The sequence below is a fragment of the Aquila chrysaetos genome, chromosome 17, assembly GCF_900496995.4.
Source record: "Aquila chrysaetos chrysaetos chromosome 17, bAquChr1.4, whole genome shotgun sequence".
Classification (NCBI taxonomy): Eukaryota; Metazoa; Chordata; class Aves; order Accipitriformes; family Accipitridae; genus Aquila; species Aquila chrysaetos.
The window spans coordinates 24903256-24924283 of NC_044020.1; the positions used below are offsets into that span (position 1 = coordinate 24903256).

The window sequence follows — 21028 nt, forward strand, 5'->3', positions numbered from 1 at the left end:
TAACACTGAATAATGATTCCTTTTGAAAGGTGTTTGAGATCCAGATATGCTACTAAGGCCACAGAAACGCTTGTGACACAAAAGTTATTTTGTAAGATATGAGAGCACTGAGGTATGATGGGCCCTTTTCCTCTGTGAAATAACTTCTCTGTTCTTTGCACCTTGAAATTTTTACTTATTTTGTACTTAACTAGATTCTAATACACTTTTTCATTTGGCATTTTAATCTGCAACTATTCCCTCTGACTTCAGTTGTTAAACTGGCAGAGTACCACCAAGATGTTTAGGGAACTGGAGTACATGACACAGAAGAAGACACTGCGAGGGCAGGGTTTGTTCAGCCTTCAGAGAAGGTTCAGGGGAAACCTTATTGCTGTCTGCAACCACCTGAGGAGGCTGGATTAGATGATCTCTGTGGGTCCCTTCCAAATATTAATTATTCTGTGATTCACTGGCGGATTTCTGCAGCAGTGATCTTTTATGAAGCAAAGAAAATCAGCACTTAGCTTAGTATGAGCCATTCAGCCTTACTGAGGTGCTGTGGAGTAGGTTGTGCATGTTCTGGAAAGCGATTGTGTAGCCTCTGTGAACTGGTACCGTGTTAGACCAGGAGAAGTTCTTGCAACAGAAGTCCTGGATGGCTCTCCTGTAGCCATCATAAGAGCCCTATAGTTTCCTTAATGTTCCAATACCTAGAATATTATATAGAAGCCAATTAATGTATCTTTAATCATAAAAAAAATCTGGTAGAATATTCGACTGGTTTATCTTTATTTTGGGGGCAACATGGAGATATTTAACATATAAAATTGCCATGTTAATGTAAAAGCATTTGGGTATGGAATATCTATTAACTCGTATTTCTGTGTCATGCTGCAAGGTGTCCACGTAATTGTAACAGTGTTACTGCACCTGTGTTCCTCCGTGTTAGTTATTGTATGACCGGCCGTCGGTAAAGGCTGGATCTTCTAAGAGCACCTGCAGATCGCTCTGTGCTCTTATTGCTGATTCCCAATATATTGCAGCCCTTGTGATTAACTGTAAGGAGCAATTGCCAAGAAACTCTCATTTCCACTTGCAGTCCTCAGCCGGAGCGTGTCCTGCGTCTGTACAGACGTCATGTAAAGGCTCTGCAGAAACGCGCTCTGCTTGGTAAAAGCGGAATCGTGAGATCATTAAGCTGTTGAGCTGTAAGAAATCTCTGCTGTGCAACTGTAAACTCTGGTCTTTCAGAGACTTATAGTTGGGTCAAATTTGGGTGATTTCTTGGGAGGTGCAAAAAGCATACTGCTGACAGAAGTGTGAAGCTTCTGTCAAGCATTAACTTTTTCCTTTACAGCAGAGTACTATTAGATCTTTTGACTAACACTGTAACTAACTGGACAGGGGGATCTTTCTTTTAAGTACTTTTGTTTGTTACATGGACATAAATGCTTGTTTTCTCCTGAAATTCACAGAAACTACTGTATAATTTTTCCAAAGTTGGCAAAGTTGCAAGGAAATAAGATTAGGATATTTTAATTGTAAATACCAGGCAATCTTAACCATAAATTTTCTATCTGTATGCCAATTTTTATGCCAATCATTTTGTTTTCTTTCTCATGATGAGCTGGATTGTAGGTAGTTCTCTTTTTAATTAAAACATATTTCTGCAAGAAATAATCTGCTTGGTTATGATTGCAAAGACATTTCCTAAATTTGAACAAGTGTTTATATATTATAGTTAATCCAACTACATGTTTTGAAAGGATAGCTTAAAATAGCAAAATCATACCATCATAACTCACAAATTAGAACAGTCATAAGGAAATACCATAATCACAAGATTAGCTTGAAGATTTAAGTGAGGTCAGAGACTCGACTCACCAGCTGTACTGTTTTTTCTGAATTAAATGAGAACTGTGTATGGTAGCACAGAGGCAAATAAGCTCTTTAAATTCATCTGTAATTTTTATTCCATTCTCATTTTTTGTGTGTGCTACTTTTTAGCATTTCTGATTTACGATAACAGTAGTCACTATTTCTTGCTATTAGTGCTATTGTGCATTTATTGCAAACCTGGTTGTTGTTGGTGTATAACTTTTCCAGAACAGTATGCTAGAGGTTAAGAGTTTGCATTCTCACTCAGCTATAAAACACTTTTTTGTTGCTTTTCTTTGCTCTTTTCTTATATAGCCATTGATAAATTAAATGAGAGGAAGTGATTGCACCAAAAAACGTATGAAGAGAGGAAGAGTTTCCTTATCTAACATGACTACTGTGCCATTGGCTGTGGCTTATCAGGTATCATAAGCTAACTAAAGCTAAGCCTGCTCATTACTTGACTGAGAAATCATGAGGGAAATATGAATTGCTTCAGGAAGTAGCACAGATTTTTTGGTTGAAACATCCTTCTTTTGAGTTGCTCTTGTTCCATTGCTGCAGTTGAGTGTTAGAAGTGTATACTGGCACTGGAAGTATTCAGATGAGTTTTGAAATACAGATCCAGTAAAAAGATCAGAAGCAACATTTTATATACTTGTGTTAAACATGGTAAAAATCTGGTGTTGGTTCCTAGCACTAAAAAATCCAGACATCTTTGCAAATGTGTTAAATGTCTTTGTAGTCCAGCTGGCATCTCTTTCATCCCAAAAAGAAGTGTCACAGTCCAAAATGCAACAGAACACACCTACAGTTTGGCATTGATTTTTCTCAATCGGTGGTTGAAGCAGATATTTGATTTCTGTTATTCATTCTTACCATACCTTTCTCAAGAAATGTGAAAGGTCTTAAACTGCATTTTAAATGTTATCAATCATGAGAATTACAAGGCTTATAAATAGATTTGTACAAACCTTGGTATAATTTCTGGGTGACAGATTAAATCAACATTTAATATGAGTCTCAGATGAAGACTTTATATAGGCATAGATATTTCCTGAAACAAAAAGTTCTCCCTCATTATATAAACAGCTAGCCATAGGAAAATGAAAACTTGGGCTTATAGGTTACAAAAAATACTCTTTCATGTTAGGAATGGTGTCTTCAGTAAGCATCCTCATTTCGTGTAATGACCTTAATAGGAATGATTGATTTCAAGTATCTGGTGGTATTGGAACAAATGTATTTTGACTAATATTCAGCACACGTGTTTCTAATGGAAGTGCATATTCTTGCAGCCTCTGAAACTTTTGATCCATACAACCAGTCTCTTCAGTTATTTCTACTCACCTGCTTATTTAAAGATACATTTTATCCCACTCATAACTCAAACTGAAATTGCGGCCTTCACTAAAAGGGAAAGAGAGGAGCACCACTTTTCCCTTTGGAAAGGAAAACTCTGAAGAGCAATTAGTAGGCATCTGCAAAGGAAAACTTTATACTCTGCTCCCCTGTGCTTTCTAACCAAACCAGTCCTTCCAGCTGGCAATAATTCAAGTCCTCGTGGACAGATGCAGGACAGACAAAAAGGACTGAATGAGTCACAGTGTGAGAATTTGGTCCTAGTATTGCCTGAGTGTTCAGAGGCCACCTAAGCCTTGGCACTTCAGAATTTTTCATGATCATTACTCTACCAAAATCAGAACGTGATCCGAGCACTCGTCGCTGTAAATAGTGGTAGAAAGTAGGGCAGTTTCTACATGCAGTACACTGGATCGCAAGAACAGTGTTGAGCGCAGCCTGTGAGCCCTGCCACGTTGCCAGGATTGCGCAGTCCTGTTCGGCGTTGCGCTGGTCAAAGAGCTCTTGGATCAGAGCTGACTCGCACCCTAACAGCTGAGGGGCTGGGCAGAATTAACTAGTATCCATGGGCATCCCCTCTGTGTGGCACGCACTTCGCTGGCACGTATACTCTTTGATCTTCAGCCTTTTTTAGTATGTCATGAAGGCAACTATATTGTCTCGAGGATTGGGGTTTCAAGAAGAAACCAGACACGCAACAAAGTAGTGAGAGCTGGAAACAGAAATAATACTGTATGTCAAAAAAGAATTTGTAACATTTGTTTTGTTACATCTTGTACCATCTCTGCTGTGTGCTGGGCAACCTTTTAAAAACAGTTGTCCAAACCCACAAATAAGATATCAGAAATAACCCAGAAATTTTGTTACTATTTTTGTTTAACTTCTTCCCTTGATAATTACGCATCACTTCTCTGTTCAAAGTTCACGGCCAAAAATTTTCATCCGTGCAGGGGCTCCATCAAGTGCAGCTCCTACGATAAGAAGCAACCGTGCAGTCGCACGTGGCTTGCACATCGGCATGTCTCAGAAAACCTGCTGGTGCTCTCGGGCAAGCCTGAGGCCCACGCTTCAGCTCTTACGGTGCGATGGGTTGGGGTTTGTATGCAACAAGGGCTGTGTGGTTCCACATCGGGATCTGTATATTCTCAGCCCTTTGCGTGAAATCTGTGAGTGCTGCTTGGATTTAAAAACTCTCAGTGTGCAAGTGAATATACTGCAGAATGTGCAGAGTATCAAACATTCGAAGCCAGGAAGATTGAACTTTTTGTTTCCCTTTTAGAACAGGCATTTAAATACGGTGGGGTTTGGGGGTTTTTTGTGAAGGTTTGGCAGGCACAATATGTATAATGTAGGCCTCTGGTGAAATCAAAGTCAGCTGATGAAACTGCATCTTTGAAAGTGCAGTAAAGTAACTTTTTGGAAAGGCAAGATTTTTAATTCAATTTAACATATATATAGCAAATTAAGTTAGAAAGCCCCAGGGCAAGCAATTTGTTCATTCCTAGATACCTCATGTTTATGACAACACAGAAAACTGGCATTCAGTCCTCTACCTACGAGCTTTTCTAGTGCTTTTCTGTCGCAGCTGGAACTCTCTTAAACCATAACCTCCGTCCTCTGGCAGAGCAGCAGAAGCTCAGTCAGGTAGCGTGCTGGCTGCTTGCATGAGTGAGAAGAGTTGCTTTTGGCCTCCAAGCACCTTTTTTTCTGGAAGACCATTTCCATCTTCAGAACAAGATGATATCCTGAAAAATTCCTGTGTTCCAGAAACCAGCTACGTTTTCACTGACTGCTTTATTTGTGACTTTGCGACAGCATAGTAACAGAGTTATAGTTTAAAGTATTTTGCAAGGAAAAGGCGATGTAAATTTAGCAGATACTATGAAAGGGGAAAGCCTTGATTTTTGCATGTCAGCTAGGAAATGAGGATGATGAAGGCAGTGTTACTTCAATTTGGGAAGGAGGGGGGAGTGGGTTGGGCATTTCTTCCCCCCCCCCCTCATTTTCCTGGATTCACTACAAGTTCTCTGTGGCAGACTAATAACTTCCCTGACCTCAGGTTGTCTCTCTCCAATTTAGGCTTATTACAGATAACTGTCAAGGCTTTTCTCCCCATATATAAATCCATAATTAACTCTGGTTGCAGCACAGACTGTTAGAGGACTTTTGCCTTATAGGCCCATCAAAGAATTTGAAATCCCTTAGAAGACATTGTCCATTTAGTCCTTAACTTCTTATCAGTGGCATTTCCTGTCAGCCTAAATACATCCCCAATTAAATCACATGCCTCAGCCTTCAGCCTCTTTTACTTAGGTAGTTTCTACTGCTCAGGGAGGTTGCTTTCTTCCTCTTTTTTGTTTGTTCTTTTTAAAGAAGGATTTTCATACCCGAGAAAGCTCTCAGACATGCCAGATGTAAATGCTGGCTGCCATGAGGTGATGCAGATCTGAGTGAAACTGCCTTGATTCCACAGAGGAGGGGTTGGAGGGACTCTGCCTTTTCCATCCTGCCTTTTGAGCCTGTTACAAAAAGACTTGACCACCAAAAAAACCAGTGGGTAAAAGGGTGTCTCAGGTGCAAAGGGCAGTAGGTCTGTGAAGTGCGTGTTCCTGCGGAAAAAAACCTTAAAGAAAGCAGAAGGATGAGTGTACTGATTACTTTTAAGCAGCCCCAGCAATGGTGACTCCCCAGTTCTTGACTAGAAAAAAAATAATTTCTCCTCCCCCTTACAGACGATTAGTTTCTTGAAGGTCTGTTAACAAGGTGACAGCATCATTCTTTAAACAGAAATTACTTTGTTTTTCAAGTTTTAGCTTTCTGTTCATCTAATTATTGAAAACATCAGTGGAAACTTGGCGCGCCCTTGCTTTTTGTGCTTGTGCTTTCCCAGCTGATCCAGTTGTGGCAATTCTGAACAGGATCAATATCATTAGTACAGTTATTTTATGGGTAACAGATTCCAGTGTCTCAAATCCAGGACTGTTACTCAAGGGCAAGATCAGGCAGAAATAGGAGTTTGTAAATCGTAGGACTCAGCTGTCAACGGAGACTTAAGAAAAAAAGTAGGGGAAAGCATGATTTCTCTATTTTTATGTGGGCTTTTTTCTTTTTTCTTTTTTTTTTTTTTTTTTTTTTTTTTTTAATTTGCTCAGTGTCCAAAAGATTCAAGAGAGGCCTGGGAAATATCCTGGCAGACCATGTGCTGTGCAAACATCTAGCTATATTTCCTATTTACATATAGCATCACTTGGCATTCAAAATATTTTAGGTGAAATGTTATGCCTTCCTGCTTTCTTTAAACTGCTGGAATATACATCACTCGACTCTAATGGGTGATGATAATATTTTATTAAAAATGGCATAGCTTTGAAAGTATATTCTCTTAGTATGAGAAAAAACACCAGCACTCTGAAAAGGTACATTTAAAAACACACTAATAATTTTGTCTCGGAGGATGCTTGAGTTGTCTGTGACAGTGGATAGACATCCCAACTGCAGATCTCTACACGTTGTATTCTTTCTGGGATGTCTGTCCTCTCTCTGCTATGAGTACAGGACAAATGCTTGTATTGACAAGAATCCTCTTGACTGCCTACTCATGAGAGCAGAACACAGGGGTATGGATGACGTGATGTCTATTTTTCAGGTCTACAGTACCCGCTTTGACATTGTCCTTTTACATTTTTTTGAAATCTTAACAGACAGAATTCAAATGAATATTTTCTTGGGTTTTGTTAGGACAGGATTGTTCATCTGGCTCTTTCCATGTGATCACTATTAAAACACTGGGGTCAAGACACCTTGTTGTTATCTTTCTCTCTTGCATTTGAGTGAATGATCTCTTTTATACCAGCATTGTTTGTGAAGGTCTATAATTCTCAGGAGCCGCCTTCTTTATCCTGCTTTTCCTGAATTAATGACACTCCATATATTTTATTGTCAAGAATAGATGCCATTTACATAACCATATCCTCCCATGAAACAAAAGGGAAATTTCCAGGCATACAGAAGTTATTTACAACTTACTGCATATCTGTTTAAAAAGAACTTTTCTCATTCGGTATTTTATTACACTTTTTATCATGGAACTGTAGTGAATTGGAATTCCCTGATGCTAGGCCACACCACTGGGAGTATGGCTGACCTATAATAGCTTGATCCGGGATCTGTTCTTGTCTATATGTTTTTTTCCAATAGACTTGTAATACAGTGATGATAATGAGATTTATTGCAATTAATGAAACATACGTCTGCAGTTTATATCATTGTAAAGGAATGATTTTTAATTTCAGATACTCATTTGGAATTTCTCTTACTGTTGTAATTTTCTTACTCGTCTCTTGTTCTTCATCTTGGAATTTTCTTATTATTGTCAACTTTTTAGGTTATAAATCTGAAACTAGAAGCTCTTTGCTTTTTTGATCGTAGAATATAGTATCTGAGCTATTTAAAGTTTCTCACAGTCATTCCTTTTCTTCAGTGCCTTTCTTTGCATCTTGTGCACAAATATCGTCCCTCATTTGAGCCTTGAAATATTAAATTATACAAGGATAGGAGGAAGAAATAGGATTTTTTTTCCCCTGGATTTCAGTTTACAACAGCTGGCAGGTCTGCCTCTTCTCTTCTTAAAACATAGTATTTACTGTCCTAGCATTTCATCCTCAAGGGATGTTTTTATACACGGGAGAACCCACTATTACCCTCAGCGAGGACACATAAAGCCGAGAGCAATTTATTATGCTAACTGGTTTTCTTAGTGAATTTCAAATCGCAACATTGTTGGTGTTTTTCATTGGGGAGAGGGAATGCTAGAGATTTAGTTACAGGTTTTTGTTTGGTTTTTGCCCCTTAGGAAAATTCTGGGCTGAAACAGTCATTGCTTTCATATAGCAAGCCTAATAGGTGTTGCTTAAAAAAATCCTCTTATGTCAGTGTGTCTAAGATGAATTGGTAAATTTTCATAAGAACCTCCATTACCGCAATATGTTTCCTATTTGACTAATGTAGTATGTGTAGATGGACAACTCAACACTTAAAGGAGGCAGACTCTTTAATGTTGAAAGCATTACCATTCACAGTTTGGAAAAAACCAGAGCAAGCCTAACTTTTTGCAAGCTTTGGCTTTCAAGAGCAAACATATACTCTTCATAAACACTCTATTTGCACTGCAGGGTGGCTGAGACAGCAATAGTCGCAGGGATCAGAGCCTCACGCAGCTTAGACTGGTGGCATGCAATTTATGCAGTCTGCTCTGCTGGCCCACTTTGCTTTCTTTATCTCACATCTTTATTCTGCCTACAAAGATGTACAGTAGGTGGAATCTGTCAGGCATGAAGCCAGCAGGCAATGTGAAAGTGGAGACTGCTGGCGTCAGATTGATTAAGCCCGTGCACGTGTCTGTAGAAAGGAGACATCAGGTTTAATCACTCTGCCTGAATTTCTTTCTGTTCCTTTCTCTTGTAGATAAATGTCTTGTGAAATGTCTTGTGCAGATCACAGTGGGAGCACTGCACTAAAGCAGAAAAGTAATCAAGGATAAAAACTTATTATCTTACCCCTATTGTTTTGTTATCAACAAAGGTATATGAAGTGTGTACCTCTTAAAATAAGGATTTCTAACGCGTTTGCTGAACTTTTCCTTTTACAGCATTCGTAGGGAATAATAGATGTTACATATGTACTTCACAACTATTCAATAGCAAATTTTTGGAAACATCAGTCTCAGGATTTCTCAGTTTATAACTTTGTTCTTTGTTTTGTTTACTGGAGAGTATGAAGCAGGAAAGTATTTTGGTTATAAGCTCTTCTGAGAGCAACTTTTTAAAGACATGTATATTTATTTTTATTGGTTTACAAACGCAGAGTAATTCCCAAGTCTGCAGAGCCTTGAGGTTGCAATAGAAAACACAGTGTATATTCATTGTGCAAACTGACAAGGAACTGCCAGATAGTGAATTTGCTACACATTTTATTGTTTAAAACATTTGGCCGACTTGTTTGAATAGAAATGTGAGGGGGAAAGAAGATGAAGGAAAGAAAAAGCCTGAAAGAAGAAAAGGAATGTAAATAAAAAAGTGAAGGAAAAATTCACAGTTGATCTGTGATTGAAATTATTACTGCTAATGTCTTTCAGAGTTGTCCTCAGTAGTTAGAGTGCATATAAGTATTTTTTTTCCAAAGCGCTGGCCTATGCTACATAACATAAATTGTTTCCTTTACTACTTTGTAGTAAAAATAACATACAAACACAGCAGTTGTTCATTATTTCTAATCCCTAGATTGAACAGGTACCAGAATCCCCTACATTTGTTATTTGAAGTAAGGGACTGAAATATCTTAAAACAAAGAAAAAAAAAAAATAAAAAAAATTCTAAATTGGACCTTTCAGCCCTATGCTTTCTCTAAGGTGCTTTTTACTGTATTCAAGCATAGAGTGTATAATGTCTTCTGTATATCTCCAAAGCTCTGTCTCTATGTCTGCTGAGTTTGTGCATTGTCTCTTTTTTGCTTTTAAGGTCCTGAACCAAAGTTCTTTGGAGACTTAACAGAATATATAACTGTTCCCAAATAGTTATACTAGAGTATGTTTGGGTCTTTGTTAAGTAGGGTTTGCCACAAGTTAAAGGAGACCAGAGACAAAATACAGGCTCTGGATACAGCAGTAATAATGGAGTGTTTTACCCAAAGAGGAAGTGTGGGATAAGAACTGAAACAGACAGGCATGCAGGATTTTAATTTTAACTTGCAGATCCTATTAAGTCACAACTATTTGGCTGAATGCCAAAGGTTGCAAATTAAAAGGATTGAACTGAACTGAAACTCCTTTGATAACATCGAGGATTAACTATTGCAACTCTTGTTTATTGGCCTTCTAGAAGACAGTATAGGTACTAGATTTATTCAAAAATCTGCTGTTGACTCACAAAGTAGGATGTTTGCCCAAGAGATGAAAACAGAGTGCTGAGCACTTGTGGTTCTTAAAGTTCCCATGATGTATTTGCAGAAGCTGAAGGTGTTAATCCTGGTGGCCTGGCCAAACTGCTGCTTGAATGATTGCATTGTAGATTTTCCTTCACCTCTGGTGCAACTGCATTTGGCTCTGAAATTCATTCCTAGCCTTAATAATTGTGTAACGTTGCTGAGTTTTGTAAAGTACTGCATTGCTTTGCTCATTGTTCTCCATGTATTCAGGGCTCAGATACTCCAGCTTCGACCTGTAGATGTGGCACAGTAACCATTCTTCCATACCTTCCTATACCAGTGGAGCTACAGCGGGGCTCTTCCCCTGGGCTTGCCTTCCGTTCTTTGAGCTGGTCTTCGTGTGCAAATTCTAAATCACTTGTATACCCTAGCTCTGCAAATACCAGAAACTGGATTTCAGTTATGTGTAGATAGATCCTTCAGTCACAGAGAATCTCTCCTGTGTCCAGATAGTTCCTCACTGCGTGGGACTTGATGCTGAAGAATTATTTTCCTCTCTCGTAGGTTGGAAATTTAGAGTCCCACTTAGCTAGGCAAATCAGTGTCCTTTGCTTAAAATGTAGTCATTGAACTTGATTACATTCATCCAACTCTGTTTCCAAGAATCTGTTGTAGTAGTGAGCTACATCAGTACATAACTAGAATAACAGAGAACAAATAGTTTTACCCGTATGAAAGGGTCAGTTGTATTGTATTTTATTCATCAGAAGGAACAGCTTTGGCAACTAGATGTGGTTCCTTGTTACTACAGGTACAACATCAGATACTTCTATGAAATTATTTGTGAAAGTAACTTTCTTCCTCCTCTGCCTATCTCTGTGCCTAAAAACTGGACTTTCTTTGTGAAATGTGTTTCCATACATTAGCAAATACCATATTTTGGACAACCGTAAAACTATTCAATGCTGCAATGATTGCTGCTCACAGTAAAACTCTTCCTTTCCCCTTTTTTAAAAGTGCCCAGTTCCACTTATATTTTATTTGATTGACTTCTTTGACCTGTACTGTCTACATTTGATATCTTACTATGCTGGAATTTAAATAACCTGTGCTGTCCTATGAAATTAAATCAGGACTTGCATTGGCAGGCACTCTCACTGAAGTAAACTTTTTCCCCGATTGTCTTCCATTGCTCTGCTACATGGCCTAGAAGATAGCCTGAAATAATGAGAGCTAATCATCAGTTGCAGGAGGAATCTGCCCAATTGTTTGTTCTCCCTCGGGCTAATTAAGCTCTAATTTTAAGGCACGACATTATTCCATTTCAGTTTGACATTTGTAAGCCTCCATTTATGTTGAGGTATGATGCAATAGAAGATGCTATAGGTTAAGCATGACTGTTTTCATTAGCTAAAACAGTTTTTTTTTTCCTTCTTTTTTTTAGTGCTGACCTAGTGGAATGGATTATTTGCATTTTTCTTTTATGTTTTTTTTACACTTTAATGTCTTAACTACAAAGCATAAGACTTGATTAACCAAGACACCACACAGTTTTTATTAGGGAGTTGAGCTACTCTAGTTAATGAAGGTAGTTAATGAAGATATAACTGAAGGTTTTAGTAGCAGCAGCCCAATGACCATCTACCACAGTAATAATTTCAGGTTGGAATTATTAGTAAGAGGACTATATCATTGAAAGCAACTGGAAAGTCTTTACATTGCAAAGTTAAGCACTTTGGGAATTATACACGTGTGTACAGTTACTTGAGTATGGAGAGAGTATTTTTTTCTCTGTATAATTGTTAGAACCGTTTGCACTCCATGCCAGCTATTTTTAGTTTGTCTGTTAGGCACAGTCCAAGGAGAGGAAGTTTTGATATGTCACCGCTGCCTTCTTGCGGACAGGTTTTTGGGAAGCAGGTTACTATTGATTGCAAGTGCATAATCAAGAATGAAATAAAGCATCATAATTCTGGTAAAGAAGATTTTTGACAGCAATGTATTCTAGTCATTCCTGCTATCTTCTTTTTTCCTTCAGAGAGTATGAATTAGGATTCAAGGCAAAGATTTGTTCAATGTAATAATTGCACTTTCATAAAAATCAAGTGGAATCTTCATTTCAAATTTCATGACAAAGATGGTCCTGGTTCAGCTGGATTCAGGGAAATGGTTAGAAGAGGATGGGTGAATGGCAACTGAGAAAGTAATTGCTGACTCAGTGGCCTCAAAAAGTAAGCTTGAAGTAGAAACTTGAAAATATAGAAAATAATGTCTTTTATAGAGAAACTTAGTGATATTTTTCTTTATAATGTTCAGGTTTTAGAGACGCAGGAAGACTGAATTATTTACTTTATTATTGTGCCATTTTTTTCTACATTTATGCATGCTCCTTTATTGAAAAGTTTTTCATTCTTTGCTTTGATTCAAATGGTTGTTAAATGTCAAGTGGCAATGGACTCCACAGAGGCCATAGAACAGAATCATAGAATCACAGAATGGTTTGGCTTGGAAGGCACCTTAAAGATCACCTAGTTCCAGCCCCCCTGCCGTGGGCAGGGACACCTTCCACTAGACCAGGTTGCTCAAAGCCCCGTCCAGCCTGGCCTTGATCACTGCCAGGGATGGGGCATCCACAGCTTCTCTGGGCAACCTGTTCCTGTGTCTCACCACCCTCACATTAAAGAATTTCTTCCTGATATCTAATCTAAATCTACCCACTTTCAGTTTAAAACCGTTGCCCCTTGTCCTATCACCACACTCCCTGAGAAATAGTCCCTCCCCATCTTTCCAGTAGGCCCCCTTTAAGTACTGGAAGGCTACTATAAGGTCTCCCTGAAGCCTTCTCTTCTCCAGGCTAAAGACCCTCAGCTCTCTCAGCCTGCTCTCACAGGTGAGGTGCTCCAGCCCCCTGATCACCTTCGTGGCCTCCTCTGGACCCGCTCGAGCAGGTCCATGTCTGTCTTATGCTGGGGACCCCAGAGGGGCCATGCATTACTTACAAGGTAACTATCTCATAATGTTAACAAGGCTAGGTCCTGGATACCCAGGCTTTGGAGAGAAGAGCGGTGCTGTGGAAACTGGGGGTTGAATGAGGTGGAATGCCTTCTTTTGGTCAGGTAACCCCCATTCAGTAGGGTACTGGATGAAACAACCTGATTCAGATGCTCCTGTTGGATAGCTTCTGAATGGAGTCCTTGACTTGGTAGGGCACCTAAAAACTCCATGATGCTCCTGACGGAAATGTCAAATTCATCTGTCTCATCAGACTCCTATTTAAATAGTTACCTCAGATCTGCACTTCATTCAGATATCACAAAATCACTGTGGCTGGGAGAAACCTCAGAAGATAATCTAGTCCAACCCCCACTCAAAGCAGAGTCAGCTAGGGAGGCTGGTCAGGGCTTTCTTCAGTTGGGTTGTGAACATCACCAAGGATGGAGACTCCACAACCTCTCCAGACAACCTGTGCCAGTATTCAACCAGCCTCACAGTAAAAAACCTTTTCTTTGTGTTGAAATATCTGACTATCCTGTATTTCAGTTTCTGCCCATTGCCTCTCATCCCTTCACTGGAAACGACTGGGAAGGGTATGGCTCCATTTTCTTTATACCCTCCCATGAGGTATGTGTACACATTGATAAGATCCCTCAGAGCCTCTCCTTCTCAAGGCAAATTCCTCTTCAAATTTTCCCATGTTCTTTTACTAGTGTTGCAATACAGTTACAGCGTGGGCATTTTAGTACAAAACGTGTATTCTGTACCTGGTTTTTACTGCCCATGGGGTTCTAAAACCATCCCAAATTGAAATACAGAGTTACCCTCTAGATACTGCTGGATTAACTTCACCACTACTTCCAAAATGTCTGTTAGATGTGCATCTACCAGATGCTCTACTGAAACTTGTCTGTTCTTGCTGGCCTTTGATAAATTATTTCTGGCTATCTGCCTCCCTTCCCCTGAACACACATTACCATGTGCTGAACATGCTTCATCCTTTGGTTTATCTGTTCCTTCAGTGAATCTGCATAGACCTCTACACTGAAGGATCATCTCTCTTTCCATCTCACATTTGTAGCAATATTTCTTCCAGCACAAGTTACTTCAAGTGTTAATCAGAGTCTTATGAAACTGTATTTTTTAATAATTTTTCTAGCTTTTTGCATGTGCTTTATATGCAACAGTTTATGTGTGGCACATGTCCTTCTAATCATATGTGTTCCTTAGGCCTTCTAAGTATAACATATTTAGTCTTTCTTCCTGCTTTTGCTGGTTTTGGCTTTTACAAGTAGCTCCATCACTTTATTAAAAAAAAAAAAAAAATCAAATATTTAAAATGTATTCATTGTTTTCAGCAGCTTGTTTAACATGTGTTGTCTAAGGAAAATTAAAATATTTCTCATTTGGATAGGTTTTCAGAAAATAGCTCCTGTAAAATATAATTGGTTTTCAGTATTTTAACTACTTCATAGTCTGACTTGTCACAGGGCAGATCTATGAGTAGAGGTACTAATGGCATCATCAGTCATCTTTGCCAGCATAGGCATTCTTTGGTGGGAAAGTTTAAAAAGAAAATACATCTTTTAGATCAGGGAGTCATGGCTCCTCCTGTGATGATTTTTTTCAGAGGCATGTGAATTTGCTGTTGTACTTAATACCGTTCTGAGTTTTATACATTCTTGACAGTATACATATTCCTGTATCTTTAGAAAATAGTGTTATTGTGGTCAAGAGGTTATATCGCATGTAGACAGCTCACTTCTACATTTGGCCTTGTTCAATCCCTGTTCTGGGAAAAGTTTTGTAACCTCTTTTTTCATCTACAAAAGTGAGATAATAACACCAATTTTGTAAAGTTCCTTAATGTCTGCAGATAAATATGATTATTGTTAACTAGAACTAGAACAGAAAGCTGTGTACTTTTTAAAGGAAACCGAATGACAGTGGTTTTATAGGGTTAGAATAGAACTGTAACTGAAAGGATAAATACAAACAAAATTATCTTGAAAGATGTTGGCCACAACGTAGAGTCAAGAATCAGCTGAACCCCGTATGAAGTGCAGTAACTTTATTTGCAATTTTTACTTATTTGTGAAAGGTGCTATATGTAATCACCATGAGTTGTATAACACCTTACAGTTAATAAAACTGATAGCACCCGGACCAGACGGGGTTATGTTGATGGAGGTGCTCTCTGCTCACCCCAGTCCACCCTGCAGTAACCCCAAACTTGTTTTCAGCCGTACAAGCTTACCTTCTGCTCTCTGTCGCTGACCTTTAACGAAGTTCTCACTGCAGTTAATACTCACGCACACTCTCCCCTTTGGCAACAGTCAGACCGTAGGTAATATAAATCACTGAGAACACAAGAACTGACTGAAATTCCACAACTAAAAAGATGATGTGGGAAGCTGAAATGCAAGTTACTTGTTTGCTTTATTGCTTGTATTGCCGTAACACTCCAGCCTTATTCTGGCAATTCCTCTGTGCTGGCTGTCCCTTAGGGTAGCCAAGCTGCAGGTGTCACGGTCAGATGGCCCGATCTACCATCTCTGCAGGGGGAGTGCTGTCGCATGGAGTATCTCCAAAAGTAAACACAAGTTCTATGGAAGGTAAATAATCTGATCTTTCTGAAGGAGGACAGTAGATACATTTGCATTACCATATGCCTTTATGTTTTTAACTTACCCTTGGGTTGCTCTCCAGCACATAAGCATCTAAGGGAAAGAGAGAAACTCATCGGATTAAAATGGAGCTATCAATACTGGAGTGGTTCATTCACCTGCTAGGAATTCAAATATGAAGAAACACAAAGGATGCAAAATAAGATCATAAAATCATGAGCAGCACTGAATGAACCAGTATTTCTAGAAACTTTGTACTGTAAGCAAGTGAACTACACTTAATCACTGTATCACAAACTGAAACTGAGGAATGACATTCTGCTGTTGTAGTCTGCTGAGAGAGCATGCGCTGGCTAATGGGAACCCTGACTCAGAAATTTATGGGATTCCTAGGCCAGCCAAGTTCCCATTTTCTAGGAGAAGAGGAATTTTCATTTTGGGAGCTGTATTGCTTCAGCTCCCAGCATGAGCAAGATGTGCTTTTGATTTTTCTCTCTTCTGAAAATGTTCCTCCTTCTGTCCAGTTTCAAAGGTAAAAGACTGCCACTGGAGGTATCGTTCAAAGAAGCACAGTTAGGATATAGCAGTGGCATTTCTGAGATTAAAACAAGGGAGAAAGGGTTTGTCTGGCCAGTGGTAGTGGGTTATTATATTTTCATTGATGGCGTCCTGGTCTAAGTCTATCTCATGGTACCAATTTACGACACACCTCCAGTTTACTTGGATAGATTATTATGATTCCAGTCGCAGTCTTCATTTTTGGATTTTACTCTCAGGGCCAGGTTACTGCGACAGTCAGCCTTGCGGGCACTCTCAAGGGGAGATCAAGGACCAACGTCAACCATATGGAGACAAAATTATCCTATTACCACCTGCCTTAAGTATGGTTCCTTCCAGTCTGAGCAGAGATTTTATGGGGAGAACTCCAGTCTCCAGAGTTATCAACACAGTACATTTTAGCAACTGGAAATCCCTGCTCTTTCTGACACATGCCGTTTTATCCGTGTCTGTGTCACCATACGTTCCCGAATCTCCTGTATGCCTTCCCTTAGGATCATGCAGAGTGGGTAGTGATGGCATTTTCTAAGGCTTGTTTGAAGCTTGTGAAATCCATGCCCTTTAGTCAGGGATTTAGTTAGCTCAGAGGTGGGGTTTTGTTTTTTATAATTATGCCACATTCAAGACTTGAAACAGTTGCTTTAAGTTTTATCATGCTCATTAGGAAGCCCTGTGTTTCAAAGATGTTATCAGGTTGTATGACATCTGTAATTACTCCGTAATATCAGCCTCTGCAGCCCTGCTGAAGTATTTTGATTTTTTTTTCTTTTTTTTTTTTGTCCCTTGCTCAGTCAGCTTCCTGGCTGTGCCACATTGTGTCACAAACAGCCTGTTGTTATAAACACTGCAGAAACAGAGCTGCACACAGACAGCCTATTGACAACTGAGAGGCGACCCAGAAGATAATTACTAACATTGCTTGGAAAAAAAAAAGCATAGCCAGACAAGGAAGGATATGTTTTTATGAAAGCAGACAGTCTTAATTCCAAAATTAATTGTGTCTCCAGCCACTGATAATTACAGGGGGGGAGGGAGGGCTGAAGCAGTGCATTTCCCTTTGTTCTGTAATTTACCTTATCAGAAAAATGTGCTCACATGTAACAAGACAGGTTTGGAGGATGGATCATCTGGCTTTGTTTTGGAGATGTAAGCAACAGCGAAGGAACGGTTTAGAACCAAGTGACTGCAAGGAGATTTGTATCTGCCAAGCTTTAAATGGCTTTAGGCGACAAAGAAGTATCTTCCTGCATTCATTCCGAGTAACACGAAATGTGGTCATATCTCCAGAATAGCACAGCTAAGTGCACGGAACCGGCTCCCTGCTGCACCAGCAGGCAGGGCAAACCGTAACTTGTTAAGTCTGTCAGCACCTAACCTCCAGACTGTGAAACAGATTACGGAGACAAAGAGCCCGTGCTATTTAAAGTGCAAAGCAGACTGCCAAAAGGTTTCTAGTTTTGCTGAGCCAAGCCAAAAGAAGGTGCTACTCAGGTGTATGGCTGCTAGCCCGAGGGTACATGGTTTTGAGTTTGCTCTTTGGCACATTGGGAAAATACATCCTTTAGGATAAGGAACAAAGCCGGAAAGATTCTGTAGTCAATTTTGGAGACCAGAATGATGCACTCACTGTATCCCTTGCTTCACTGTTGCCTCCATCCTTGTCTTCACACCGAAAGGGGACTCGTAGATGCTGCTGTGGAACGACGCTTAGTGCTATGCGGGGAGTTTCTATGACTCCTGCAAGTTTCTAGAGTAATACCCCCAAAGAGCTCTTGCTGATCCTCAGTTCACAGACACAGCGTGAGTTCCTGCCGCATTTCAAACCATGCACACACATAAAATAGAACTGGCAAAAGATTCTGTCTGCACATATATAATTGCTTTATTTAAAAACAGAAAATTAAAAAAAAAAACTCAAACTTTTTGCTACATTTAAAATAGTACTTCACTACTACCGTGTGTGGACAGCATTAAAAGAGCGCAACACGCTAACTGTCATTTCTGGTAAATATAGCTCTAAAAATTATTATTGGACAGTTAGCTGAGAAAAAAGGGTCTAGAAGCGTTGGGGAAAAAAGAAGGAAAAAAAAAAAAAAAAGAGCCTGTCATTCCACATCTTTCTGTTCCTGATAGCTGTTTCCTCAGCTGGACTTTCCTGTAGTTGCAAAATACAAAATTCAGTTTTCCATTCTGTACAGGTTCTCATATCACATTCACTGCCAGATCTGCACTGTGCAATGTGACTAACTTCTGTCACATGTTGTTTTTTAGCTTGGCACGTTAGCCCTGGCAATATTGATGTTCATAGCTCTATAAATTGAATTTAGTACAATAACACTAGTGCTTAAAGTCTGAAATGAAAAGCAGCCCAGTATCAGGAAGGTGTATTCAGTACAGTACCACACATGTAAAAATAATCTGGAGGGGTGGAGGCATAGTGCTCAGACCAGTCACTGAGAAGTTACATGTGAATTCATTCTCTCACTCTCGTGACTTTAGTCTGATACCGTGAAATTGGAGGAAACAATGGTCCCAATTCATACGGCCAAGTAGTTTAACTTGGCTGATACAGTAATTTAGTATAAACAATCCTCATGTCGATTTAGAGAGATGTGCACATTCATAGATGCGTAAGGGAATTACCACTTTAACAGTACAAGGAACCTTTACAGTGGTACAATTATGCTTATGTGAAGGCTTATATGCATATAAGTATTTCAATAAAAATATTAGATCCTTAGCCAAATTAGTTATGTTGTGAAAAGTAGTAAGAATTAATCTGTTTTGATATTCATCTCCAACAGAAATAAAGGCCAGAATTACACGTGTGTTTTTTGCATTTTGGAAAAAACAAATACAATCAAAGTTAGGAATAAATCAGAAGCAATAAAAGGAAAGTTATATTTTATAACCTTACCCTTTCTATTTCCTGTTTTCAGTGCCTTAATTTTGGTATGAATTTCTATATTGAATTATTTTAAAGGGCAGCTTACATCTGCCATAATGCAATAGTCCAGTATTTTTTCTTGAAGTAATCGAAATTGAACTGCCTCCTTTCCACAAAAAAAACCACCATAAAGTTTCAATGATCTTAAACATGAAAAAGAGAAAGCAGTAACAGTGATTACAGCATTTGAATCAGGTATGTTGATTATTTCATTGGAAGGAGTGCAATCCTTAGGATGCATGAATGCTATGCTTGGCATAGCCAAAAAACTTGTCTTGGATGACAAAATCTGCTTTTCTGTTGTTGCAAGTAATGTTGTCGTGCAATCCAGTTTATAGTGGTACCTCTATAAATCTGTAAAGTAGGGACTTCATGTTTTTCAGCACGTGTGGCGTTCTGTCTTTTCTAGAGGCTGTAATATACAATCCCGTCAAAACTGCAGCAGTTTTCTTCAAATCTTTTTCTGTAAATGCTAGATGACAGAACTGTCTCTTGGTTGGCTAATAAGAAATTATGATTCCTGAGGGGAAAGAAGGTCAAAGCATTACATTTTACTAAATGGATAAGCATTCGTTACATTTAGGAAGGTCAGTCCAGTATTCAATGTAATTACTGCAGAAACACAGTGTATTTAATTTAAACAGGGAATCAGATTTCTTCCTGGGTGGACTCATCTGCATCCAGTGCCACAGTGAAAAGGACTAACATTTTTAAAAATGACTAATGATGTTGGGTACCTAAGCTGACATCTTAAAGAAACTTGATGTCTGGAAGCTGTGGGTCATCCGTCATTAGAAAAAATATCCTACTTCATGTTTCCAAGGGATGGAAAGAACAAACATGTGTCACTGGGCTTTGGGGAAAGTGCTGTTTCAGCTGTGCATAAGTAATCACATGTTCACTTCTAAACAACCTCTACTGTGTAACCACTGAAAAAATGAATATAATAAATAAATGCCTTTCAACAGGGATCATACTAGATTGTTTATCATTTGGGTTACTGGACACCAAGGTGTCATTGTGCTAGGCATAATGGAAAACCAGAGTATAAATCTGATAAATGACACAAGACAGTAAATATTAACTCTGTTTCACAGCAAAGGAATTGATTCCGGAGTATATTATTGCAATCCCCATTCTTATGATGTTAATTGCCTATCAAACTTATGCCCACCCAGACCAGGCTGATAGAATTAAGGTGTTTGAGGCATCACGGAACTGACCCTTTTCCTATTGAGATTTTGTTGACATTGCAGTATTTGAACAAGGTAAAATAACGCCGCCTCTGTTGCAGAACTCTCAGCTCCACTGTAGAGCATGCGGGACACGCGTTACCATGTTGTCCTGGCAAATTGCACACATGTGGTTATGCTTTTTTACCATGGCCGTGTCATTATTTTCATTCCTTTTCTTCAGTAGTGGGATAGAGAATTTACATGATCCTTTGGATCATTGTCAGGCTTTAAATTACTTGTAACAGCAGGGGAAAGTTAATGTTTTAGATCTTTTGAAAGAAGATAGACGCTATTTAGTAACAAATACCTTCCTCATATCCACATTTAAAGTATACTCTGCTTTTGTTCTAAGCTGTGTTCAATGTTCTTTTCAAAACTCTGTCCTGGTTTACTTCCTAAAACTAAAGACACTTCTCTGAATCAGCATTTTAATCTCATGTTACCTTGCAGTAGATTTTAGTTTGTAGTGAATTTGCTTTGACTGTATAGACAGGTGTTTTGAGTTTGCAGAACTGAAACACGAG

General features: G+C 39.0%; 1 protein-coding gene across 1 annotated transcript in view; it reads left to right on the top strand.

Annotated features, from left to right (window-relative positions):
* LOC115352798 (potassium voltage-gated channel subfamily KQT member 1-like) overlaps positions 1 to 21028 on the top strand; it is a 506833-nt gene that overhangs the window by 221775 nt on the left and 264030 nt on the right. The window lies entirely within an intron of this gene.